This window comes from Schistocerca gregaria, chromosome 1, assembly GCF_023897955.1.
Source record: "Schistocerca gregaria isolate iqSchGreg1 chromosome 1, iqSchGreg1.2, whole genome shotgun sequence".
In the NCBI taxonomy this organism is placed as follows: Eukaryota; Metazoa; Arthropoda; class Insecta; order Orthoptera; family Acrididae; genus Schistocerca; species Schistocerca gregaria.
Genome location: NC_064920.1, coordinates 890,200,069 through 890,212,327, shown reverse-complemented (window position 1 = coordinate 890,212,327; position 12,259 = coordinate 890,200,069).

Genomic DNA, 12,259 nt, shown 5'->3' with positions numbered 1-12,259 from the left:
ACAGTGTATATCCACCTTTCGCAGCAATGCAGGCTGCTATTCTCCCATGGAGACGATCGTAGAGATGCTGGATTTAGTCCTGTGGAACGGCTTGCCATGCCATTTCCACCTGGCGCCTCAGTTGGACCAGCGTTCGTGCTGGACGTGCAGACCGCGTGAGACGACGCTTCATCCAGTCCCAAACATGCTCAATGGGGGACAGATCCGGAGATCTTGCTGGCCAGGGTAGTTGACTTACACCTTCTAGAGCACGTTGGGTGGTACGGAATACATGCGGACGTGCATTGTCCTGTTGGAACAGCAAGTTCCCTTGCCGGTCTAGGAATGGTAGAACGATGAGTTCGATGACGGTTTGGATGTACTGTGCACTATTCAGTGTCCCCTCGACAATCAAAATGGTTCAAATGGCTCTGAGCACTATGGGACTCAACTGCTGCGGTCATAAGTCCCCTAGAACTTAGAACTACTTAAACCTAACTAACCTAAGGACAACACACACATCCATGCCCGAGGCAGGATTCGAACCTGCGACCGTAGCGGTCGCGCGGTTCCAGACTGTAGCGCCAGAACCGCTCGGCCACCAGCGGCCGGCCCCTCGACAATCACCAGAGGTGTACGGCCAGTGTAGGAGATCGCTCCCCACACCATGATGCCGGGTGTTGGCCCTGTGTGCCTCGGTCGTTTGCATTCCTGATTGTGGCGCTCACCTGCACGGCGCCAAACACGCATACGACCATCATTGGCACCAAGGCAGAAGCGACTCTCATCGCTGAAGACGACACGTCTCCATTTGTCCCTCCATTCACGCCTGTCGCGACACCACTGGAGGCGGGCTGCACGATGTTGGGGCGTGAGCGGAAGACGGCCTAACGGTGTGCGGGACCGTAGCCCAGCTTCATGGAGACGGTTGCGAATGGTCCTCGCCGATACCCCAGGAGCAACAGTGTCCCTAATTTGCTGGGAAGTGGCGGTGCGGTCCCCTACGGCACTGCGTAGGATCCTACGGTCTTGGCGTGCATCCGTGCGTCGCTGCGGTCCGGTCCCAGGTCGACGGGCACGTGCACCTCCGCCGACCACTGGCGACAACATCGATGTACTGTGGAGACCTCACGCCCCACGTGTTGAGCAATTCGACGGTACGTCCACCCGGCCTCCCGCATGCCCATTATATGCCATCGCTCCAAGTCCGTCAACTGCACATACGGTTCACGTCCATGCTGTCGCGGCATGCTACCAGTGTTAAAGCCTGCGATGGAGCTCCGTATGCCACGGCAAACTGGCTGACACTGACGGCGACGGTGCACAAATGCTGCGCAGCTAGCGCCATTAGACGGCCAACACCGCGGTTCCTGGTGTGTCCGCTGTGCCGTGCGTGTGATCATTGCTTGTATAGCCCTCTCGCAGTGTCCGGAGCAAGTATGGTGGGTCTGACACACCGGTGTCAATGTGTTCTTTTTTCTATTTCCAGGAGTGTAGCTGTAGCGAGACAGAATTAAATAAAATCAATTTTGCTTCAGGTATATGCAAGTGTATAAATTAATATTGTGGAAGTACGATATGTCTCAGCAACTACATCACAGGTTACAAGTAAATGGCAAAATAAGTATTTGCGTTGGAACGAAGATATAAAAAAATGTATGTGCAATCTATTGGGACTTAACTGCTAAGGTCATCAGTCTCTAAGCTTACACACTACTTGACCTAAATTATCCTATGTACAAACACACACATGCCCGAGGAAGGACTCGAACCTCCGCTGGGACCAGCTGCACAGTCCATGACTGCACCGCCTCTGACCGCTCGGCTAATCCCGCGCTGCACGAACATATCGCTATGAAATTTTGGTTAGAGGACCATTATGAACCGCTCAATGTGCTGATGAGTTTTTTAATTTTTTTTAGTGAAAGACTCTCCCAACGTGCTGTAGATGTCACTGTAGATGTCAATGTAGAAGCCAAACGCAATGCAGATATCTTAACAATAAACTCAAGTGAAAAATTTTAAGCCGGCAGGAGTGGTCGTGCGGTTCTAGGAGCAACAGTCTGGAGCCGAGAGGCCGCTACTGTCGCAGGTTCGAATCCTTCCTCGGGCATGGATGTGTGTGATGTCCTTAGGTTAGTTAGGTTTAATTAGTTCTAAGTTCTAGGCGACTGATGACCTCAGAAGTTAAGTTGCATAGTGCTCAGAGCCATTTGAACCATTTGAATAATTTGAATAAACTGCTCATAGCAGTATAAATGACTACAAATCGCACGGTGAAGAAAAGCAAACTAATCACATGTCATAAATGCAGATTCTGCAGAATCAGTGCTGGATGCCAAGTCAGTGACACTTTTGTAGTTATCCACTGGTTCGCAAATGCGCAAGACAGATAAGATATCTGTATGGAGAAAAAACTGGCAGCTGACTCTAAATAATAAAATGGGTGAAGTCATCCGCATGAGTACTGAAAGAAAACCACTAAATTTCGGTTACACGATAAATCACATTACACGATGAATTACACAAATATGAAGGCTGTAAACTCAACTAAATACTTAGGGAATACTATTAGGAATGATTTGAACTGAAACGGTCACATAGATAATGTTTTGGGGAAAGCAAACTAATGACTGCGATTTATTGGCATAACACTCAGAAAATGTGGCATGTATACTAAAGAGACTTCTTACAATACGTATGTTTTAGGATAGGGTCCGCCTTTAGCAAAACACAGTTTTGTTTTTTAACCCAAACATACTTCACTGCAGTTGCAGCATCTTCAGTGGGCTTTTATTTTTCATAAATGACGTACTTTACTGTATGTATACATGTAACTATTAGTTTTTAAATCGTAATTACACACATTTGTAAAAAATGCATAAATTATCAATTCATACCTTTTTACCAGATGGTATGGTTTTTCTGATGTGTTATTTCTACAGTGACTGTTTTGTTCCAACCAGTTACACCTTACAGTAGATAAATTGTTTAAGCCAAAATTACGATTTGGAAATTGTTATTTCTATGCCTGAAATTAATTAATTCTATATGTGTGTGTGTGTGTATTCACATAATGTTTCACCTACATCTTGTTTGTCCTCATCTTCATCATGTTCTGGGTTGCCACTGTCACTGTCACTGTTCCACAGTTTACCAGCTGTAAAAACAAACATGGCGGGCAGTGGAACAGTTGAAGGTGTAAAAACAAGATGGCTGACAATGTAACAGTTGAAAGTGTTCCTAATGGCTGTTCTGAATCTTCCAGAGCTGTCTGTGAATTTGTGTGTGTGTGTGTGTGTGTGTGTGTGTGTGTGTGTGTGTGTGCTTATCCTCCCTCTTCTGGGATACTGCTGGGATCTGCATCAGATAGAATCGACGGTAGACATCAAAAAAGCTCAAAAAAGACCAACTCCTTTCTAGTATCGCGAAACAAGGGAGAGAGTGCCACGGATATTATACACGAAGTGGGATGGCAGTCATTAAAATAAATTCGTTTTTCGGTGCCTTCTCATGAAATTTCAGTCACCAAATTTCTCTTCAGAGAATGAAAGTATATTTTTCGTGCCCACCTACGTAGTGACAAATGGTCATCATAACAAAAAAAATAAATCAGAGCTTGTACGGAAATCTTTAAGTGTTCGTTTTTCTCGCACGATGTGCTAGAGTGGAACGACAGAGAAGCGTCTTAAAGGTGGTTCGATGAACCGTCCGTCAGGCACTTAATTGTGAACTGTGAATTGCAGAGTAAACATGTAGATGTAGATAAGTGAATGTTGTAGCCTGAGTTCTGCCCTGCGTAACGAAGCACTGGTCAATATAATTCCCCAGGTTACTAACCGCAGACGAGAGAATGCATTTTCATGATAAAGAATCTGCCACGCAGTTTTGGCCGGATGTTCTCGAACGTAGTTCAAGAAAGAATGTTAATCTCTTGGCACATATTTTACACTGCCTAAAGAAATACACAACCTGAGTCTTCTACATCTACATCTACATTTATACTCCGCAAGCCACCCAACGGTGTGTGGCGGAGGGCACTTTACATGCCACTGTCATTACCTCCCTTTCCTGTTCCAGTCGCGTATGGTTCGCGGGAAAGCCTTCGTGCGCGCTCGAATCTCTCTAATTTTACTTTCGTGATCCCCTCGGGAGGTATAAGTAGGGAGAAGCAATATATTCGATACCTCATCTAGAAAAGCACCCTCTCAAAACCTGGGCAGCAAGCTACACCGCGATGCAGAGCGCTTCTCTTGCACAGTCTGCCACTTGAATTTGCTAAACAACTCTGTAACTATAACACGCTTACCAAGTAACCCTGTAACCAAACGCGCCGCTCTTCTTTGGATTTTCTCTATCTCCTTCGTCAACCCGACCTGGTACGGACCCCACACTGATGAGCAATACTCAGGTATATGTCGGACGAGTGTTTTTTAAGCCACCTCCTTTGTTGATGGACTACATTTTCTAAGGAATCTCCCAATGAATCTTAAGCTGGTACCCGCCTTACCATCAATTATTTTTATATGATCATTCCACTTCAAACCGTACCGAACGCATACTCCTAGATATTTTACAGAAGTAACTGCTACCAGTGTTTGTTCCGCTATCATATAATCATACAATAAAGGATCCTTCTTTCTATGTATTCGCAATACATTACATTTGTCTATGTTAAGGGTCAGTTGCCACTCCCTGCACAAAGTGCCTATCCGCTGCAGATCTTCCTCCATTTCGATGCAATTTTCTAATGCTGCAACTTCTCTGATCGGCTACTGGTGGGAGTCAACGTCGACACAAAGGAGAAAGAAGAGAAATTGCGACGGCCGGTGGCCGCAATCCAAAATGAGCTGTACATAACACTTTGGAATTAATAGAAGACTTTAGTTGTAAAAAGGAAAGAAACATAGCACAACCCCTCATTTTGAGGTGGCTTCCTGTGCTCCCTTTCTCTCCTACGTGCAGTTATATTTACACTCTATTAGTACCCGCAGAGGGCAGGGTAAGTATCGTCTTCCTATTAGTACTGATGCTCTCGAAGTCTGCGACTAAACTGCGACCAAACAGAAATGAGCGCCTGGTTAGGTCAGCGTTGACAGGGGGTGCTGAAATGTGTCTTCCTGTGGTGCTGCCCGTTTTTTTTTTCCATCGGCGCGTTGGTCAGCGCATTCTTGATGCCCTTTCGTGTATGTGTGTGTGTGTGTTTGAGGTTTACGGGCGCTAAACAGGTTGGTCAATGCCCTTTCGTGGCGCTGCACTGGTCGGTGTGCAATCGATGTTTTAGGGGTACACACCCTCCCACCAACCCACCCCTCCGTTGTCGTGTAGGGAACCATCTTACGTCAACGGGGGGAGGGAGGGGGGAGACAGGAAACTGGTTCGCGTGAGGAGCGGGGAACCTCTGGCGCTATGAACTTGCTTATTCTGAATAAGGAATAGTCGTAAATAATAATAGTGATGCTGTAACTGTTGGTTGGTAATATTTACTGACAAAATGCAATCGAACACCAGACTGCGTGGCCGTTTTTTAGTACGACTTGAAAAGAGAGAGAGATTATTAATCGATCACTGATGCGTCGGTTCTCGATTGTGTTCAGGACACGCACGGATTGATTACACGAAGAGGATTTCTTAATTGACCTTTTGTCCCGGATTGCCTTCACGCAATCAGAATTTTTGTTGTAAATACCTAAGGGAGCTATTTTAATACCAAAATGGAAATGAAACCAAATTAGTGGAATTTCGTAAGAGAAAGATTAACGGATCGGAAGTTGAACACATCAGTGGTCTCCCAAATACAATCGAAACACCGCGATAAAGAGCGAACCTGTAACAAACCTCATATACAATTTGAACATCATTTTTGGTTAGTGAAGGAAAAGAATAAGAAGAAAATTACTGCATCGTAAAATATTAATATATTTTCAACAACTTGGTTTTAAATTGACAAATACACAATAAATGCATGACTTACAGCTGATGTTTCTTTTGAACATGGCGCAATCCAATGAGTTACAGAAATGTTTGTTCTTCGTTTCACATAATTTTTACACAAAATAAAAATACAACTTGTAGTAGTGCTATGCAGTACGTCGTAACATGTCAGCGACCAAAAGTACAAGGGATAGTGAAGTCTCGAGAATATTTCTTAACAAAAGACAGATCTTTCTTTCTTCTGTTTCGCAGCTTCTTGCTATCAAACGCTGCGGCAATGATTTTAAATATATGCGCCCAGCGGGGCATAGTGTTTATCTATAGTATTCAAACGCTGGACGCGCGTCTTGGTATAGGCGCACATTAAAAAAATTATTTCGTCCCTTTACTCTCGCGCTGTGATGCTTAGTATTTTTACGAAATACAGCTCGTTGGCTGTCCTTTTCTTTTATGACAAATGTCTCATATGCCAAGTATTTGAAATGCAATAATATTACAAGCCGACGTCCCAGCCGCGCTCCGACATCCGTCCTGCGCTCCGAGGGGAACGTTGTCGGAGAACCCCCGAAAGGGCGATCATCTTCTTCCTGAGCCGGTCCGACGAAAGACGGAGAGGACGGCGATGACGACGGCCACAGCGATGACGACGTCGACGACGAAGGCGGCGGCGACGGCGACAGGTTCACGGCGGGCGCCGGGACGAGCGCCGGAAGTTGAGATGCTGCGGCAGCGAAGGCGATAGGTCCAGCTCCATCGGTTCCACAGACAGTGCCGAAAAAGCACCTGGAGGTGACCGTGCCGGCCGCAGGATGCGAATCTGGGGACAGATAATCTGCGTAAGAATTTCGCAATCGACAAGCAGAATTTGGTTCTTATGGCGGCGCGGCAGCCCAGCAGAACCTCGCGTTAAATACAAACAAGCGCACAAAAATCGAAGAATCATTCCTCTCTCCCAGCGCCTGACGCAACCAAAAACTCTGAAAAGAATAGAATTATTTGGAACAAAGCGACAACTGCGGAAGTTGGGAGGCGCCGAGCCCTGCAGTGGGTGCGATGACTCGAGCAGCGTCCCGTCGACGGACCGTGGCAGGCCTGAGAGCGATACGTTGCGAGGAAGGGCGGCAGCGTTCGTTTCGCGTGTGGGAGGCACCTAATTCGGCCACATGTTGCTTGAACGTACGTGAAAATCGTCCAGCGTCTCCGTTCGACTGAGGATGAACTGGAACTCTGCTTGGGTGAGTCACCTTTCAAGCAAAAACCAGATGACCAACCCTGAATGGTACTACCGCAAACGGATACTAACTAAAAGAGTCTACAACAATAAGATGAAGTTTTGGCACATGAGTGTATGTCTATAGCCGTACCAGGTGTTATTTAGCGAGTTGGACTAGCTTTAATATGTGAGCTAATGCTCCGCTGTAGAGTGAAAATCTTATTCTAGCAGCTCCTCAGTGTGCCTCAGAAGGGCTGAGTGCACCCCGCTTGCTAACAGTGCTCGGCAGATCGGATGGTCACCCATCCAAGTGCAAGCCCAGCCAGACAGCACTTAACTTCGGTGATCAGACGGGAACCGGTTTGCCACTGCAGCAAGGCCGTTTGCGACATCTACAAAGGGTTCCAGAAAAAAGTAGGCACTGTTTGATAGTCAACATTGATGAACGGGGGGGAAGGTTACTTCATGTGTTCGAAGTGACCCTCATTACCCAACATACAACGTCGATGCTGCTGAACTGTTGACCGATCTACGGCTAGCAATGTTGCCGGTGCGACAGCTGCACAGGACGCCTCGATACTTTCTGGTAGCTCGTTCAGTGTAGTGTTCTGTTGATGAACTTCATTTTTCAAGGTCCCCCATAGGTAGAAGTCAAGAAGTGTAAGGTCTGGAGCCTGTGGTGAGCACTCAGCAGCTCTTTTTCGACCTATTCATCGTCCATGTCGATTTTCATTCAAATAGGCTCTGACACTTCTGTGGTAGTGAGGAGGAGTTCTATCTTGTTGTAATTAAAATCTTTCCCTTCCAAATACCTCTCGGATACCGTGCAACATCGATGTTTGTGGCATATGAAAATTCATCTCACTATATACGGTGCCTTCAAAGAATGGGGCAATCAAATCGCGTGATGACAGACCACGTAAGCCATTAACACCCGGTAGATTAACATGTTTTTCCATGTGAACGTGAAGGTTTTCAGAAGCCCAATACAAGCAGACGTGGCGATTTACAGTACCGTTCAGTGTGAATTGCTCCTCGTCAGACCAGAGAACCATCCATGCAAACCATTCATCCGAGCGAAGCATGCCTTGAACCCACTCGTTGTTCTCCTCCCTTCGATCCGGGTCGTCCTCGTTCAGAGCCTGCAGTGATCTTGGAACGTACACTTGCCACTTTGCAGCCTTCACAATTCGTCGTATGCTTGATCGGGTAGCCTGCTTTCACGTGCATCCTGCTTCACAGATTTCTGTTGCAACACAGCAGAGCTGGAAGTTGGAACTGATGATACTATTGGTCGGCCATACCTTTTCTTATGCCCATCCTGAGCAGTACCGTCGGCTTCAAATTTAGACGATAAATTGTTGTACCTGTTGGTGTTCAGTTCCGTACACATTACGCCATTGCCGTTTATCTCCACCATGTTTTCGAACTTCCAGTACCGCTTCAACACGGCCTTGCGCTGCTCAAACGACAATCTTACTTCATTCACTGCTGCACTATCATCTTCCGGAAAACGTGCGCCAGAACGGTTGAGAAAAAAATTGACTGCGCTACCGCGCAAAATTTCAATGATATACCATTTTTGTTCCAAAGATATTAAGCGTCAAAGAGTGACTACATTTTCTGGACCCCCTCCGTATACATGTCAGAAATTAAATTTCTATGGTCCGTTTTTCTGTCTGTATGTGAAGGCTAATCTTAAGAACTATTGTAGTTATTTTGGTCAAGTTTTCATTAATAGAGTGTGCATCAGTAGCAGAGTGGTCAATGTAGATGTCAGACGTGTGGAGGGTACGGTTTCGATCACCGGTATTGTCGAGGATTTTCCGTTGGTGGGAGAATTAGAATGAGGTGCTCTCAGACTCGTGGTGCCAATTGAGAAGCTACTTGAATAAGAAGTAGCGGCTCCATGGTCTGGAAAGTCGGAAAAACGGCCAGGAGGGCGGTGTGCTCACCACATAGCCTCCTTCACACCGCATCCGCATGGCGTCCCAAGGCAGAGATGACACGGCAGACGGCCGAGGTATCTTGGGTCTTCAAGACGAGAAACTTGATTTTCTGTAGCAGACTGACTAAATCACGAAGAAATTTTGCGTATATAATTTTTTACCACTTCACCAGACCTGGTTTCACACGAATATCACACGGACGAGCGAAGATACTGAGTAATACGCTGTGAAACTAAAGACATGATGTTTTTTTCCGATGTATGGTCAGATGCCACGTATGATGCCATTGATAAGTGCCAGGGGATGCGATGTGACTGATTAACTAATTTCTCACTCTGTGATGCGGCCCAGAATATTGCACGATGCTGGTCGGCTACCGTGTCACACACTGCCATATGGAGTTAATCCGTGCGGTATCAAGTAGCAAGCGCCGACACGTCGCTCTCCCAAACATTTTAGACTCCTCAGACCTTGGAGTCTCTACTTGCCACTTAAATAGCTTTCCAGATAGCATCACGAACCAGACCTGCTACCAAAGAAAAATCCCTGGCAGTACTGGGAACTGAACCCGGGTTCTTTGCATAGCATTCAGACGTACTGACTAAATGTAACTAATTACCCAAGACTAATAATGATTCATTTGTAAATGGTTATGGAGATGAAAATACAACAGCCTCAAAAAGTGAAGAGAAAGTGCGAAAGACGTCAATAATTAAAAGGCAGCTACTGACAGAAGTCCAGCGTGGGCATAATTGTCGTACGGCACCCAGACCTAGTAGACATTTAATTGGTTAATGCAGAACCTATTACCGCTGGAAAACATTTAGTTCTACTTGTAGTCACCAGGTACAAACATGACGGTGTGAACGCAAGAAAGACGTTTAGAAATATTTCCATGTCTAATGTATTAGGAACGCCACCTGGACACAAAAGATCAAACAAGTGAGAAAGGCAAAATGTTGATTCAAATGGTTCAAATGGCTCTGAACACTATGGGACTTAATTTCTCAGGTCATCAGTCCCCTAGAACTTAGAACTACTTAACCTAACTAACCTAAGGACATCACACACATCTATGCCCGAGGCAGGATTCGAACCTGCGACCGTAGCGGTCGCGCGGTTCCTGATTGTAGCGCCTAGAACCGCTGGGCCACCATGGACGGCTCATAATGTTGATTTTTTTATTTAGCGCCGCTTACGCAATTTGTACAGAATGAGCACTGGATATGACGAAATGTTGTACAGCGTCAGATTTGCACATACTGGCCAAAAGCATAATACGGTTCCGCATTAACGCGTTCGCTATAATATCTACCAAGCTCGCCGCCATACGGTAATTAAAGCCCAAGTCATGTGACTCATAAAAGAGTGCAAATTAATTCTAAATATAAACATTTTAGGTTACGTTTTGCCATGACTGTTATTGATTTCAAACAAAACATTAAGTTTGCTATTACCAGTCACTGTTTATTTATGTCCACAACGCGTTTCTAAATCTCTATTATCAGGTGCATTTCCCTGTGTTAATACAACGTATGTGTGTTTTGTGTTACAATTTTGGGATAACTAGTGGAGAAACAAAAACACTATTCCAGAACATGGTTTTGTGTAGGTTTTTGACTAAGTAGCAAATATATATATACAAAGGTGAAAGTGGTTCATCTTAAGTGACAAAAATGACAGTTTTTACATTAGTATCATCTCTGTTTTCAGCAATAGGCTGCATTATTAGATTTGCAATGTACAAATACACACACACACACACACACACACACACACACACCTCTTCAATAATTAGTTATGTTACTACGAAATTCCTCAAATAGACAATCGAATGACCTCATTTGCAAACATACCATCACATGAACAGCTTGTACCCCTGTCAGCTTGACACCATATATACATTAACTACCAGCATAAATTGTATATCAGTCTAGTTTTTTTAAAGCATTAGCCACTGCTTCAGTCCAACGTTTACTGAGCTACTGTATGTAACAGATACTCGTTTAATCATAAGAATCCCCTTCTCTTGAAAAGTTTCCTGTACCTCAATTTCTCTCTCTCTCTCTCTCCTCTGCTTCCATCCTTTTATCCGTATCCCTGAAAACCAGCCAGAATTGGTATTTATGTATAATTTTACCATCGTTGACAACATAATTATTACACTTCAGGTTTACAATATGTCACCTGCTTATATAAAGGATTACGAAATTTAAACTGTATAAACCTGATAGAAAAGGATTTGTATACCACTCGAAATATTTATTCCAATGCATGCATTCACCAACTCAAACAAATATCTCCATAATCCTATAAAACTTATTCCGAAATAATAATTTTATTATGATATATAGTCTTTGTATTTTCAGATAATGTTTCTGTTTTGCTATACGTTCTTTGCACTTAGTTGTTTCCAAATACCTCTTTCTGTACAAAATATGGCAGGTTACGTGTTATGTGTTACGACAGACGAAGGAGCCTGTGACCACTTGAGGTATTCCATTTTACATGTTTTGTTTGTACCTTTCGGAATACGTTCAGTTTTTAGTCAGAAACCTCCCCAAAATCATGTCTGAAACAGGGATTTTGTTTCACTTCTAGACAGTGCCACAAGTTACCCCGAAATCGTAACACAACACGCACATGTGTCATGGTAATACAAGTAAATACACCTGATGATGAAAGTTCAAACCTTCGAAACACGTTTCGGATATAAAAAAAAACTGGATCTGTTTAGAGTAAACTTGTCGCTTCATTCGACAATGGTGATTACTCTGGTAATTTTGATCGTGATGATAACATCGAACTGGCATGTGTGGTGTATAGGTAGACGAGAAACCTCAACAATAAAGTCAGGGCCAGGACGTGGAGAACAAAGCGTTACACTTAATATCAAGTGAGATCAAGGCGCGCCCATCAACTCGCGAGCGTTGCCCGCTCGCAGCATAACTTACACAAGTGGTACCGTGCGGAGGTGAGACGCAGTGGCAGCGGGTGGTGATCTGCTAAGCACACGTCACATCAGCTTTTGGCTCCTGCTGTCTCCTCCTCAAATGTCTCCGAAGGAGGCTCAGTCCGCAGTGTCTCTAAAGAAGACCCCGTTGCTTATGTCTCCAAAAATTTGCACTCACCGATACTGCTCTCGCGACGCCGCCAAAACTGCGGGTGAGCCAATCTAAGTGAA